Here is a 16,634-nt window from a genome sequence, read left to right as displayed (position 1 = left end):
GATAGCTTTTATCACTAGTCTGTAAGTATTTATTTATTTTTTTGCTTGTCTCCATCTACAGTCTTAAGTTTATAAAATCTGTGTTGAAGCAGAGCTTGCTCAGTATTAAATTGTCAACAAAGAGAATGGTGTCTGGCTCACAGTAGGCAATCAATGAATATGTGTTGACTAAATGAGTGAACAAGATAATAAATGAATACTTTATAAAAACAACATGGGTGACTTGGTTTTGTAACAGCTCCCTGGGTAGTATTTGGAGGGTATTTTTCTATTAAAATGCCAATGTCATATTAGTAGTCACCTGGATTTAGAAGCCAGCTTGAAAAACATCTGCATAAAATACCTTCCATTAATTTTCTGTTCTTAAGTTCAGAATTATTTTTATAGTGGCAAGGTGGTCTATAGAGAGTTTTTCCAAGGGAAAGAATGAGTCTAAATAAGACATGGATTGTTGTAGAGATGACTTTAAATGGCCTGTTTTACTATTTCAACCAAAAAATTAGACCCCAGGATTTTCTTGATAAATACTTTGGAAATTTCAAAGCTGTGACTTTTTCTGTTTTACTTGACCTTACCTTTCAGTGGAAATCACAAGCATTTAACAATATAAAGACTGTAAGACAGGTCCCAACACTCATTTTAAGTCAGCAATTACATAACTTTAATCCCACAGGAATCATTGACTATAAATAGCCCAATACAATGCTCCTTTTACTTATTTTTTAAAATTTATTTATGTATTTATTTATTTATATCCACACACTGCCCCCCTCCTAGTCCACTGTCACCAAGTCCTTCTCATTCCCCTTCCTCTGTGAGAGGGTGCCCCTCACCCATATCCCTCAGATTATCCTCTCCCACTGAGGCAAACCAAGGCAGTCCTATGCTATATATGTGCCTGTGTCTAGGTCCAGCCTTTCTAAGATCTTTGGCTGGTGGCTCAGCCTCTGACAGCACTGAGGGATGCAGATTAGTTGATGCTGGTGATCTTCCAGTGTGCTTCTATACCCTTCAGGGCCTTTAATCCTCCCCTAACTCTTCTATAAGGGTCTTAGACCTCAACCTAAAGTTTGGCTGTGGGTATCTGATTCTGTTTCAGTCAGCTCCTGGGTAGAACATCTCAGAGGACACTTATGAAATGCTCCTGTTTGTAAACAAAACATAGTATCATTAATAGTGTCAGAATTGGTGCTTGCTCATGGCATGGTTCTCAAGTTGGGCCAGTCATTGGTTCACCATTCCTTCATTCTCTGCTCTATATTTGTCCCTTCATTTCTTTTGGACAGGACAAATTTGGGGTAGAATGTTTTGTGGGTAGGTTGGTGTCCTTATCCCTATGCTGAGGGTCCATCTTGGCTATAGGAGGTGGTCTTTTCAGGTTCTGTGTCCTCACTGTTAAGCTTCTTGGCTAAGATCACTTTCATTCACTCCTGGGGCACTCCCCCATCCCAGGTCTCTGGGATCTCCTAGAGATTTCTTCCCACTCCAGAATCCCTGAATACCACATAGAAAGGAGAACAAAAGAGTCATGGTAAACAAAGAAAGAAGGGACCTCTCTGGGAGAGGGGAGGGGGCAGGATCAGGTGTGTGAAGAGATAGGAGAGAGACCCAGAGGGTCAGGAGAACAATATTCTTTACTATTTATTGCTATTTATTATTATTATTATTATTATTATTATTATTATTATTATTATTATTACTATTATTTACATTCCAGTAAGAAGGGGCAAGCAAGCCATTGGAAAACCAGCAGTCTTAACTAAACTAGACCCCAGGGAGCTCCTAAAGACTGAACCACTTTCTGAGGCCCCTGTCACATATTTAGCAGAGGCTGGCCTGGTCTGTCCTCAGTGACAGAAGATAGACTTGAGGCCCCAGGGAAGGAGGTGGCCAGGTAAAGGAGGGGCACACCCTCTCAGAGGCAAGGGGTCGGGGGGGGGGGGGAGGAATGGAATGAGGAACAGAGTTGCCTTTACATGATCAGGGAGATACAGAAAAATCTTCTGTACTGTGCTATTCCACAATTTTACATTCAACAATCAAAGCATTTTATCACTGCCAATTCAATAGAATTAAATATTCAAATGCTGATATTCTAGAGTTTAAAATATACCTGTTGTCCAATTATTGGTATGCGCAGGGATTTAATCAGCCACTCACATAGTCACAATTCCATTCTTTCTCCTATATTCTAAATCTTTGACAGTTGTGTTTTTGTTGAGGTCACAGGGACTTTTCTTCTTAGAGTTAGCAAATGTACTTCACACATGAAAAAAGGCTCTTTGCCAGTGCTCTTCAAGACGCTCTGTTTGTTCTTTTTCTTTCTCACTTATTTCTGTTCATACATGTATAATATATTCTCATATGTGTGCATGTGGGAGAGAGATTGACAATGAATAATGCCTAATATTTCTTCATCTTTTTTTTCCTTTGTTTTATTGGATATTTTCTTTATTTACATTTCAAATGTTATCCCCTTTTCTGGTTTCCCCTCTGGAAACCTCCATGCCGCCCCCCTGCTTCTATGAGGGTGCTCCTCCACCCACCTACCCACTTGTGCCTCCTATTCTGGCATTCCGCTACACTGGAGCATGGATCCTTCACAGGACAAAGGGCTTCTTCTCCTACTGATGTAGGGCAAGTCAATGCAATACTCTGCTACCTATGCTGCTGGAGCCATGGGTAACCCCTGTGTACTGTGTGATTGGTGCTTTAGTCCCTGGGAGCTCTGGGAGGTCTAGTTAGTTGATTTTGTTGTTCTTTCTATGGGTCAATGGTTATGGTGCCTGCTGGTGGGATTTGCTGAAGGAGGCAGAGGCAGGAGGCCAGCCTGGGCTTCACTGTTTTCTCACCTTTCTTTTTGAGACTCTCTCACTAATTCAAGAACTCTCTCATTTGTCTAGAGTGGCTGGATACTGTTTCATTCCCACCAGTGGCATTTGCTCTGCAGGTATAGGTTTCTATGCCTGGCTTTTCACTAGGGTTATAGGGATCAAACTGAGATCCTCCTGACTTGTTACCAACACTTTCCTAAATAAAAGAGCTATGTCCACAGTGCTAAGAGCCTCGCTTTGCACTCATTTATTTTCATATACTTCTGGCATGATCATAAAGCATGCTTAACCAACCTCATTCTTCTTAGTTGAAAGCTCATGGGGAAGTCCACATGAGGGATTGGGACTGAGATACATGAATATCATCACCACATATTCTTATCCTTCATCCTCTATGGCATACTTGAGTATGATTTCTTATGGATCACCTCATTTTTGATAGACTGTTCTCGTGCACATCATTGCACTTCATGGTTCTATCAATTTGATATCTATTACAAGTCATGAGGAATGTTCAGGACAAATGGTAATGTGTCAGTCAGTGATCAAACAGTTATGTTCCATTTTGGCCCAATAGCTACTTATCTAGGAAATAAAATTAGTAAGAACAATCTAGATTTGTTCTGAAGACATTGTTTGGGTGCTAGTATATATTGCATATTTCAAAATAATTATTTCAGTAATGTTTGAAGGTTCAGAAATAAATATTAAATGTTTGAATGGAGAGAAATGTGAATTACTGGAATATCATCAACTTAGATGAACTATGTGAATTATCACAATGTATACTCACATATATGTAATTAGCCTGGGTCAATGATGGATGTAAAAATGTAAGCCTTAATAAAACTATTCTTAATAACAGCAGAATTATTTAAAATTTATATTTTAAAACTCAGTGATTTTTTTTATCTATGTGACTCTATTTAGTTTTGTATAGCCTATGTACCTGCTGAAATGACAACTTTCTATGATCTGCATTACTGTTGACAGGCTATTATGGCATAATTAGCTGAGATTAAGAAAGAAAGATTAGGACATATATCACTTGTAAAGGACAAGTTGCAGCCTGCTGTCATTTACTTCAGATTTATCCAAAGACTTTCCATAATTTTGCATACATCATCTAATTGAAAATCACAGAAAGTGGTTTGCTATGAAATATGTGTTGTCATTTTGTTTTATCTGCACTGGAAATTTCCAAGAGAAGTTTGTTTATAAAGCATACACTCAAGAAACATCCAGTGTTTAACCCTTGTTTTTGGTTAGCAGTTTGGGTTTTCTTCATCATGAAGCTGAAGAGACTTAGTGGCACATTAAAATAGACCTGCCAAGGTGTTTCAAAATCCAAATTATGCCTTCATGACCATGGGCTTCAGATTGGAACAAAATCCTTCACTCAAACCTTGTTCTTCAAATTAATGGTCTCTTGTTATCTAGTGTTTTTAATAAGAAGCTTTTCTAGCCTCAATAGAAGATGCACCCAGTCATACTACAACTTGATAAACCAAGAAGGACTGATATCCGTGGGAGGTCTACCCTTCGCTGAGGAGAAAGGGCAGAGTTGGGGGCATAGTGGGAGGAGAGGAGAGATGGAAGGCCTGGGAGGAGAGGAAGGAGAAGTTCCGATTAAATTAATTTTTTAAAGAGTAAACTCTGCTACTCATCTTGTCAACGGGATGTTTGCCTCGCGATGTGTGTTTAGCTGATCAGAATGAACTCCACTCATAAAAATTTATGGAACGCATGGAATACTGACTCCAAGACTTGCCTGTCCATTTGCGCATGAGCAGACTGCTGGCAGTTAATCCCCCTGATTATGCAAAGACGGAATTATAGCGAGAATTACTGACAGGCTGGTAGGTTTGGATTTCCCACTTCAAAAGCGGTGAATTGTTTCCTTTATGTACTGTGACAAATGACCTACCTAGGTGCTTGGCCATGCAGAGAAGTTGAAAATAAGCAGAGGCGCTGACAAGAGTGCTGATGCTGTTGAAAACTGATTATAAAAGTCAACTTTCACTGTAAACAGATTCCTTCAGAATAATTAGATGCTTTTGTTAGTCAAAACTATTCCAGAATATTCTTTTCTTATTCCTATGTTTTTTTTTCTTTTACAATTATATACTTCCTGGTCTATTCTCAATCCTCTCCTATTCCTCCCCAAACCTACTACCTTGCTCACCCTAGCCTGTTTTACCCGTTCATTAGTTTTGATACTGTTTATTGTCCCAGAGAGTTTCATTCGGTCCATCTGTGTGAGCCCCAGTATGGAAGTAATCAACAAAGCCTAGTGGAACCAGAAAGAAGTATACAACTGGGTAAGACTCCATTCCTTATAACGGTTTAGTTGCCAACAGATCAGCATCACATGGAAAGGTCCCTTGAGTCCCTTCTCCCTCCTTAGCAGAATCCTAGGGGGCGGAGGGATCCAGATGCCTTTGACACAGTGTCAGTATATACAACTATTATAAATTCATGACTGCTGTGTTCAAGCCATGCTTAGAAGAGGATACTTTGCAGATTTTCTCCCCATTATCCAGACGATTCACTCTTTCCTCACCCTCTTTTGCAATGTACTATGAACCCTAAGGAAGTGGTGTAATGCCTTGTCTGGGGATAACTACCCAAAATGGTAGTAGAGTCTAGCATTTAAACAACGAATATCTCTTTTATTTAGAATAAATTTGAAACATCATTTTGGCATTTTTATTTTGGTTTTCAGATTAGAAAATAATTTCATCATTTTTCTTTTCTTCTTTTCCTTTCAAATACTCCCACATAAGCCTCCTTACTGTCTTTCAAAGTCATAGTCTATTATTTTTTGTTATATGCAAACATGCAGATAAATTCATAAATACAGCCTGCTCAGTGTATATTATATGATATGTTTATTTTGTAGGCTGCCCGTTTGGTATTGGATAACCAAGTGTATTGTATAGCAATGGGTGTGTTCTTCCATGGGGAAGAATATTTTTCTTTTCTTTTCTTTTCCTTTCTTTTCTTTTCTTTTTCTTTTCTTTTTTTCTTTTTTCTTTTTTTAATTCTCGGAAATCTTTGCTTGCCTGTAGTTCTTTGTATAGGATAGAGGTTGCTTAAGACTTGCTCAAGAAGAGAAAATTCATGCCTGGTACTGAAAACTTAGCTAACTATGCAGTGTCCCAGGAATCATGGGGAGAACCTACAATCACCACTTTGCTAAACCAACATAATTTCATGCTAAATTCTAAACATTTTTCTTTATGTCCACAACTTTCACCCTTCAATGAGAGAATTTCTCTGCAAGAGATAGAGTCCATTATAAAAATCCATACCCAATTAAAATTCAATTGTGGAGCCCAGCTCTAAGTATACATCCACAACACAATCCTCAGGCCTAAGGATCAGGTAGCACTTAGAAAAAGAAGTGGAAAGATTGTGAAGGCCAGAAAGTCAGAGAGTTTCATACAGAATTTACACATATAAAGACCACTATGAATGTCTAGGCATATGTTGAACAAGGACAGCAAAAACAGACCTTAATGGCACAAAGTCGACAAGGCTTCCACCCTACACAAAGAACATTTTGACATATATGCACATGTGTTGTATGTGTATATACATTCAGACAATATATATATACATAGGAAGATATTTATCATGCATACATACATTTTGATGAAGGACATACATGTTCAAGTATAATATATACACATGTATTATGAGTAATGATTGAATTATCACTTGTGACATTTTTCCATCTTTAATAGGGGGAGTGGGTGGGTAGGGGAGTGGGGGGTTGGGTATGGGGGACTTTTGGGATAGCATTGGAAATGTAAACGAGGAAAATACCTAATAAAAAATTTTTTTAAAAAGAAATAAATAGAAATATGTGGTAACTGCTTTTCTGAAGACCTCAGTTATTGTGCCAAAATTTGTAATATATGTAATATATATATGTATATATGTAATATATATGTAATGATTCATGAAGGGGGTTGATATTTCTGTTAGATTTCTTGATATCATCTAAAAATCTTGTCTAGATAATTGTTCCAACTTACCAGATATTCTGTAAAGTAATAAGAAATGGTAATGTATCATCCTACTTAATGAGGATAGATTTTAACAATAACAATATTGTTTTATCAATGGCTATATCAGAATCAATCAAATATAAAGTGAAGGGAAAATGAAAATTCAGACATTTGTTATGTGGTACAAGAATGTAGATCTGTCGTGAGCATGAGAAGAAAATTTACTTTGAAGATTTATTTATTTGGTGTCATTGAACCCTAGCTTAGTTTCATAAAGCATTTAATACAGAGGCATGAGAGGTTTTAAGTTTTAGTCATCATCAAGATAATACAAGCACACACACACAGAAATATATCAATAATATATCAATGATAGTCAAAGAAAACTGAGCTCGGTATTTGAGTGTGAGGAGGCACATGGGAGATGCTGAAGGGAATGTAGCTGGAGAGATATAAGGAGGAAGAAGATGGGGAATGTAATATTATATTTCAATGAAAATATTTTCAAATAATGAAGTTAAGATGGAATGTTTCCAATCACAGCTATTGAAGATCTGAGTTTTGAGGTGTTGAGATTGCTGTTCTTGTACAAATCCATCATCTTTCACCTCTCCACATATGCTGACAGGACAAGCTTTTAGATGTGAGAAGGCATCCTGAATGAGTCATAGGGTCACACTAATGAATAAAGAAAAGGGTTCGTGGGCAGCCTGGTCTACAGAGTGAGTTCCAGGACAGCCAGGGCTATGCAGAGAAACCTTTTCTCAAAAACAAAACAAACCAACAAACAAACCAAAAACAAAAAACACACAAAAAAAACAAAAAAGAAAAAAGAAAAGAAATGAAAAGAGAAGAGAAGAGAAGAAAAGAAAAGAAAAGAAAAGAAAAGAAAAGAAAAGAAAAGAAAAGAAAGGAAAAGAGAAAAGAAAAGTGCATCAACCACTTTTTATTGATATAGGATCTTAACATCTCTCTTTGGGGAAATTTAGGAGAAATATTATTTTGGATAATATTCAAATGATAAAAAATAAAGCAAAAATGATGAAGTGACTAAAAGCTGGTTTTCTAGAAGCAAGAATGCAGCTTTTCTTTTGCCAAATATTTCTTCTATTAGGTCATATCGACTTAAAGTCTATTCTATTTCTTCTCTAATTTTCATAACTTTCAGCACTGTTGTCAGTTTTTAATTCCCATTCAGTCCAACTGTTTCTGTCTCTCCATCTCCCTCCCCCCTCTGAACATTAAAAAATAAATCTGGTATTTTATCTGTATGTCAAATATAACTATTTCTATTTATCTGTTTCAACATATTAAATAGTGCCTTCTTCCCAGCTCCAATGTTGGGCAGATTAAATCATTGGTAACTTCAGTTCTGGGGAAAACAACATTTTGGCCTCTTCAGCCACCTGTGTCACATATATATATACCAGGCACAGAATCATACACACACACACATAATTAATTTTTTTCAAAAAGATATCTTAAACTGTTCAAGTAGGCAGTTGTTTGGTGATCACAGTTCTTAGTCTCTAAAAGTACACTGTGGTTTTCATTCCTCGAAAAACTGTCCTCAATTTATTGAAACACTATAAGATTAAATGAATTAATCTACTAATCACTCATTATTACCCATTATATATGCAAATAAAAACACGATATTATCTGTCTTAATAAGTAGCATCATTTGTCTGTTAACAAAGTTTAACCAAATCTTGAATATTTTCTTATGAAAATTTTTAGGTACTTGTAGTCTCCAAAACTATTAGAACATCAGTTAAGTGGATGAATTTTAGAGCTAATTGGTTAATGCCACCACTTAGATAGCCAGGAATAACTTCACATAAGTAGATACCCTTTGCGAATGTTGTCTAGGGTCTGTGATACAGTCCCTCCTCGTCAACCAGCATCACACGTCATTCTATTTGAAACTAAAATAAATGCCTAAGTGCAACATTGGGCTCTTTGTTCATGTTCTGTCCTTATACCCAATGCCTCCAAAATGAAAAGGAACAAACCAGGGTAAAGTTTTCTTCAAAACTAGAAATAAGCCCCTGTTGGCCTACATACAGAAACTTGGATCATCTTAGCAAACTGAGAAAATGGTTTTGCTTTTGGCTACTTACCTAAATGTCAGTTTATATTACTAAAATTGAAAATGTATGGTGGCATGTTATAATCTACATAATAAACCAATAAAAATGCTCTGATGTTCAGAATGATAAAATCTGAAGTTCTTGGTATTGCTGTTAGCCCATACCTGATGCCCTACAAATTACTTGAAATTTTTATCTCAGAACTGACAATATCAGAGCCTCTTTCTTTTCCAATCAATGTGTTTATATCTACATCATCCTAGTCCTCTTTTCCAGCTAGTTTAACTAGATTATTTCTTACTCAAGTCTATCTCTCACTATACTTTTACTGACTTGTTATAGTCTCTTGTTTTGAGTCTTGTTTTCTGAATACATTTTTTCTCATCCTATTGAAATTTCTATCATCCAGTCATTTCCATTCAATATCTATATAATGTATCGCTGACACACACACACACACACACACACACACACACACACACACAACCAAAATAATAGCAGTGATTCCCTTCTCACTAACCATGAAAGAAATACCATTATATTATACTATCTGTGATTTGTCTTTAGTTTAGCCACATTCAGTATTTTCTAGTGCTTTTTTCCACCAAGTTTTCAAGACTCTGCTAGCTCTCACATCTCTGTGTTTGTCAATCCATCTCTCATCACCACACTTATTTATCTATATACTTATTGGCACTCTTTTTTTATTTTGTTTTGCTTTTCTTTTCTTTTTTTTTCCAGACAGAGTTTCTCTGTGCAGCCCTGGCTGTTTTAGAACTCACTCTGTAGACCAGGCTGGCCTCAAACTCAGAAATCCACCTGCCTCTGCTTCCCAAGTTGCTGGGATTAAAGGCATGTGTCACCACTTCCCAGCCTTACTGGCATTCTTTGATGCACTAATCCAAATATCCAAAATAGCATTCACATAACTGAATTATCTGTTATTCTAAACTTTAGGGTTTTAAAATTGCACAACATTTACCTAATAAAATTATCCAGATCCCAAAATTATTCTCTCTGTGTAGAACACCCACTGGAACAGTAGTAGCTGTGGAGCTTCACCTTTATTTTTCATTCAACAAAATTTCTTAAATTTGTTATTGACAAAATAACATTTGCTCAATCAATGCAATCAGCTAGACCACATATGAACGTTATCTTCTACTTCAAACTGCTTGCCCAAAATTTCGATTCTATCCTTTCCATGTCTTTCCAGGTAACCTTTGCACTTTTATTTTTGGTCTTGACATCCAGCTCTTGGAATATACACATTCTGTCACATCCCCTTTAATGTCTCTTCCACAAAGTCTCTTCGCTGATTTCTTTTTACCCCTTTTCCTGAATGCAATCACTGTATTCGTTTCAAAACCTTAGTCTACAGTGTTACTGGTTTATGATAGCTAAATAATAAATAAGATCTTTTTGAGCTAAGTTTCAAATACAAATAGGTAACTTATAGGACATGTATTCATTAGGACTATTGAAAGTGTCCTCTATTACTGATCCAAAACCAATTCCTCTGACTCCACAAATTTTCTTCTGACTGAGAGCTTCCATTTTAAGAAATCAATGTAAATTGCACTCCAGTTCTTCTACCAAGACTTATATTTCTTCTTATAATTTCAAATGTTAATAATCAACAACAAGAAAGAAAAGGAAAGAAGAACTGCTCTTTTATTTTACTGCAACATGTGCATGCCACTGTTACTATGGTAGAACGTTTTCTTTTAAGATTACTTTTTGTCCTTCCAGTCTGTGCCAGTCTACCTTGGGAGCTAACTCACCATCAGCCAGTCCCACAGCCCCCAGAGGAAGCTCCACTCCCAGGAGCTCTAGCCTGCCCAGGATCTTAGGATCAGGAGCGAGGAGAACATGACATCTGTTCCAATACCACCACTGGAAGTGACTGGAACCAGCAGGATACAGGAACACAGGAACAGCCTCACAGAAGCAGGGGGAGGGAGGATGTGAGAGGGTGTTTCTGAGAGGGAGGGAAACCAGGAAAGGGGATAACATTTGAAATGAAAATAAAGAAAATATCCATTTAAAAAAAGGAAAAGAAAAAGAAGTAAATAATAAAATAATAAAACTATACTTGTGCTAGATATAAATATTTTGATTAGAGAGGAGAGAAGGTGTGATATTCTCAGAGTTCTGAGATTAAAAAAAACATTAAAGTCATTTGTAGAGACATAAGATGTAGTCTAATAGCAGTATCAGAAACTTTGGTACTTGAACATGTGTGCGTGTGTGCATGTGTGTGTGTGTATGTGTGTGCATGTGTGTGTGAATGTGAGTGTGTGTGTGCATGTGTGTTCAAGTACTTGCAGGACTCCTGCCTGATTGTTTACACACCCTCCCTACTATCAATCTCTTTCTCACTAATTGGCTTGTGACTTGCTGAGCTCAGCAGTTTAGTAGGACTTGGCTCTGTAAAAGCATACGCTCAGGTTTTCCTTACATTTCTTCATCTTTTAAAAATGGATATGCTTTTGTGCTGCCAGGAACATTAGTGATAGAAATCAGTTTCTCCATATATCATAATTACTCCATAAAATGTCTACCTACTAAAGTTGGCTCTTTTGAATATCTGCTATCTTGTGAGCTAAAAGAAACTCATATTAATATTAATATTAATTCATATTTGTAGTAATTTTTGTTTTGTAGAAAAAAATCATTTTTATGATTTATCTAGGCAATCAGCTCCAAATTACTTAAAAAGCAGGAGGTGCAAAATATTAATGATTAAATATTTCACATATTTACGAATTCAAGAAAACTAATGATTCTTTTCAGTAGTAGTAGTATAGAAATGGAGTTACTCGTATATGCAGAAAATGTCCTTAAAAATAGTCAGTTATGTAAACCTTTCAGGGAATATATATGACTTGTTGATTAAGAAAACATCTATAGTGAATTTTTCCTGCTCCTTTCTGCCAGTCTTTACTTTTGCTATTTTTTTTGTAATGGAAAACACTATTCAAGACACAGAACAATCTTCAATTTCATAGTTCTAATAATAACATTAAAAACATTAATTTTCCAGAGTATTTTTATAATCTATTGTATTATTTTAAATCGTTTTTTAATTTTAATTTTTTATTCACTTTACATCCTAATCACAGTCCCTTCCCTCCTCTTTCTCCAGTCCTGCCCTTACAAATCCTTTCTCACATTATTAAATGGTTTTGATTGTTAATAATTGCAAATGACATTCTTTGAAGTTTTTACTAGTTTATTTGTATTTCAAATTTTTATAGCATTTAAGCTGGGTTCATTAAAATACTACAAACATTTGTTTTGTTATTGCTTTGTTTTGAGGTTATAATATAATTATATCATTTCCTGCTTTCCTTCCTTTCAAACTCTGCCATATATTCATCCTTATTCTCTTTCAAATTCATGACCTCTCTCTCTCTCTAGATATATATATGTAGTATATATATATACTATACATATTATATGTGTATATTATTATATATAATATATAGTGTGTGTATACATATATAGGTGTATGCATGTGTGTGTTCTTAAATACATAAGTACATCGCACTAAGTCTGTATTATATTCCATGTATATATTTTCTAAGGGTTTAAACTATTGGCTAAAACTGAACTGAAGAAGACAGCAATGGACACACTAACATGGGCAAGTTGTAGAATAGCAGCACGTCTCAAGCCTATACAAAAACTAAAGCCAAGGAATGCAAAGGCGAGAGAAATAGGCTTCTCCACATGTATTTTGTTTTCTGTAGTCTTCAGTAAAATTTTAAGTAAGAAGGTTTAATTTCAGGCTATTTGTTGGCCAGCTATCTCATAAACTCTCCACTAGAAAAATATTCAAATTTCTACCTAAACAGTTAAAGATTTGCTTTCAACAAGAGCTTCAGAGGCTACTGAGTCAAAGAAGAAACTTAGGGTAAACTAGTAAAAGAATTAGTTATGTCTTGAATAATTACTATGGTCAATAGATGAACTTAACGTTCGTTCTTTTACAGAGTTCATTCAAAATATGGTATATATACTTACCAAAATTTTATTTTGCTCAAATAATTTGCATTTTAAAAACAATTTATAACTACCACAATAACAGAATTGCACTGTGCCATGCACTCCGGTCGATTCAGCTTGACAGGCTGTGAAGCCTAAAATCCACTCAGGAGGCAGAGTTTCAAGGAAGCTCGCCTCCAGGAGTTTTGGCGTTCTCATTTACCCATATACTCATACTCTATTCCCGAGTTAGTCTGGTGTATGGATCTAAGAGCTCTCTTTTAATATTTTATTATAAGTGCCTTTTAAGATTAAATTCTGTTATAATATAGAATATAAGTCTCCCCAGTGTTCCAAGATCCCAGAAGCCTCCCGAGCTTTGAATCCTGTGAGAAGGTAGTAAGGAAGTTAACCTATTCAGTAACTAATTAAGCATTACAATAGACAGAGCCAGTGGCTCAACTGGTCTGCAGAAAGAGCCAGGGAATCTCACTGAGATAGAAATCTTCAGTACAGGCTACATTGCATATTAAAAGCAAGTTCGGATATTCTCCTGACAAATGGAGAGTCTCCAGATACTTAAAAGTTACACAGTGCAACAACATTATGAACTAACCAGTACCCCAGAGCTCTTGACTCTAGCTGCATATGTATCAAAAGATGGCCTAGTCGGCAATCACTGGAAAGAGATGTCCATTGGACAGGCAAACTTTATATGTTTATAAGTACAGGGGAACGCCAGGGCCAAAAGATGGGAATGGGTGGGTAGGGGTGGGGGGGGGCTTTTGGGATAGCATTGGAAATGTAATTGAGGAAAATACCTAATAAAAAAAAAGTTACACTCATATAAGAATTTAGCAAGGCCTAGGAAATTAGGGGGGTTGTGATATTGCATTATTCTTGAGGCCTACCAAGAGCAGAACCCCCTGGTGCTAGCCTTCACTAGGTTCAAAGGTATAACACTCCAGTGTAAAATCCTTGCCTGTCACTAAGTTGATCCTAGGTAGGACTGCTTTATCTTTACTGTAAACATTTACCTGGTTCCTGTAAATCCTTTTGAAGTCATTCCTTTGTTTTGTACCTGGTAACTTCAATGTATCTTGCCTGCTGTGACTTCCAACCTCTTATATTCTCTGTACTATAAAAAGTTCGATGCTCGACCTGACAAATACATTCAGATTCTACACAACCTCTCCTGTGTGCATCTGTCTGTCATTTCATCCAATGCTTTGCCCACTTGCGACTAGAGACCTGTTCCACGCAGACATAGGGACCCAGAGGGTCTGTGGCAGCACTGCTAATTATCAACCAAGATACAAATAATGAAACCATTATTAAAAAAAAAGAAAAAAATACACAGAATAAAACACAGAAAAAGAAAAAATAATAAATCAGGATGTCAATGAAGTGTACAAATTTCGTTTGTAGAAATGAAGCTGAATAAAGCCCAGAATATAATAAATGTAAGTACAATATACACATTCAAGTGACTAAACTTGAAATCTTAAAAACATCTTAGCATTGTTGTGTAGGTGCATCAAACTGATCATGTAACTAAAAGTTATATAATATGTTGTGAAGCTTGAAGTTCAAAAGGAAAAAACTGACAAAAAATCCTTTTAAAAAACAATATTGATATGATAATTGACACATGCCAAATCGATTTTAAAGACACATAAACAGGTGAAAATTTCCATTGACAAATGTTATAATAATACAAGTATTTAGAGTACATGCATGGTATGTACTTACTAATAAGTGGATATTACCCAAGAAACTACAGAATACTTAGGATAAAATCACAGAACTAAAGAATGTTACCAAGCAGAAGGTGCGAACTAAGGATGCTTCAATCCCATTTGGGAGGGAGAAGAAAAGAATAATGGGATGCAAAGGAAGGGAGAAACCTGGGTGAAAGAAGTGAGAGGGGGAGGGGAAAGGAGGAATATGACCAGGTATGGGGGGGGGCAGGAAAGAAGCTCTGAGAGCCAGCCAAATGAATGAAAACATGCAACTTCAGTTGGGTTAGGGAGACCTGGGAAGTGAGAGACTCTCAGGACTCAAAGGGAGGGACCTTAGATGAAATACCCAACAATGGAGAGAGGGAACTTATAGAATCTACCTCCAGTAGAAAGACAGGGCATCAAGTAGAGGGATGGCGTTGCCATCCCACAGTCAAAAATTCTGGCCAAGAATTGTTCCTGTCTAAAAGAACTGCAGGAACATAAAATGGAGAAGAGACTCAGGAAAAGGTGGTTCAGTGACTAGCCCAACTTGGGATTCATGTCAAGAGGAGGCTCCAAGGCCTGACATTATTACTGATGCTATTGTGTGCTTACAGACAGGAGCCTAGCATCCCTGCCCTTTTAGAGGCCCAACAAGCAGCTGACTGAGACAGACACAGGTACTTAAACCCAACCATTGTACTCATGTCAGAAATAACTGTGGTTGAATTAGGGAAAGGCTGGAAGAAACTGAGGAGGAGGGCGACCCCATAGAAAGATCAGTAGTCTCAATGAATCTGGATCTCTCAGACATTTATCCACCATCCAGGCAGCATAGAAGAGCTGGTCTGAAGCCCAGAAACATACATTGCAGAGGAATGTCTGGTTTGACCTCTGTTGGAGATTAGCCTAATCTTGGAGAGAGACTTGAGACCCCAGCGAGTCGGGAGGCCTGGCAGAGGTTGGAGTAAACATCCTCTTGGAGATATTTTGAAAACTATTTATTGAATGAAAATTTCAGTTTATGTCCTAAAATTATGTGCCATAGATAGATTGCAGAACAAAGCACGGTCCTTTTTGCTGTGAAGAGATAGAAAATTAGCAAGCAATTACTAATTAATCTTAAAAGAAAAGAATACCAGGAGTGTTGTTAACGAATGCACTTGGGAATTGGACTTAAGAATTTAGCATTTCTGCTGAGCTTCACAACAAGTGTACTGTAGGAGATTGGCAGCCACACCCAGGAGAATTCTACACTGAGGCCATATAACAGTCTCGTTGCTCCCTGAACCCACAAATAGGCACTAATGTCTGAAGTTCTCTTTAGTGGAATACCCATCTCTTGCTTCTACACTTTGACAATAACAATGCCCACATATTCTCAGAGCATATAGCCATTGGAACACTGTCTCCTAAGACCAATGAAATAGTGTTAGAAAAAGATTTTTGTTTTATTTTCCTCTAATGTATAAAAGTCTACAAGGAAAGTGTTTTGAAACATCAAGCCATAGGATCTTTTACTAGACTAGGCTTTGTTTGCTTGCCAAGAAAGGCCTTGTCCAGCCTTGATGTGAGGCCTGTACTTCGTTTTATTGTAGCCTGTTTTGTTGTGTTTGGCTGTTGTCTCATGGAAGCCTGCTCTTTTTTGGAAAGGAAAATGGAGGGGGAGTAGATCTTGGGGAGAGGGGAAGTGAGAAGTACTGGGAGGAGTAGAGCAAAAGGAAACTGTGTGGTTAGAGGGTATTTTGTGAGAAAATAATCTCTTTTCAGTTGAAAATATGTATCATTTTCTATCTCATTAATATCTCAGTAGTTAGAAAATAAATATAACAATTTAAGGATAAAGGACTCCTTTTGAAGGCAACTAGAAATGGAGCAACCTAGTCATATGACCTAGTCATGTGAGCTTTGTATGAGGGCAGGTGTAGAGCTCAGTGCACTCTATTACAAATAAAGGAGTGAGGATTAACCTTGACT

The 16,634-nt window shown here is 36.7% G+C and overlaps 1 long non-coding RNA gene across 1 annotated transcript in view; it reads left to right on the top strand.

Moving 5' to 3' along the window:
- The first annotated feature begins 4,624 nt into the window (after positions 1-4,624).
- The window catches only part of Gm33203, a 72,798-nt gene continuing 60,788 nt past the window's right edge, over positions 4,625-16,634 (top strand). The window contains exons 1-2 of the long non-coding RNA XR_383678.1: positions 4,625-4,693; positions 5,070-5,155. This is a non-coding gene — a long non-coding RNA (predicted gene, 33203). The remainder of the gene's footprint in view (positions 4,694-5,069; positions 5,156-16,634) is intronic.

The sequence above is a fragment of the Mus musculus genome, chromosome 14, assembly GCF_000001635.26.
Source record: "Mus musculus strain C57BL/6J chromosome 14, GRCm38.p6 C57BL/6J".
Taxonomy (NCBI): Eukaryota; Metazoa; Chordata; class Mammalia; order Rodentia; family Muridae; genus Mus; species Mus musculus.
This window is presented reverse-complemented; position numbering and strand designations above follow the sequence as displayed.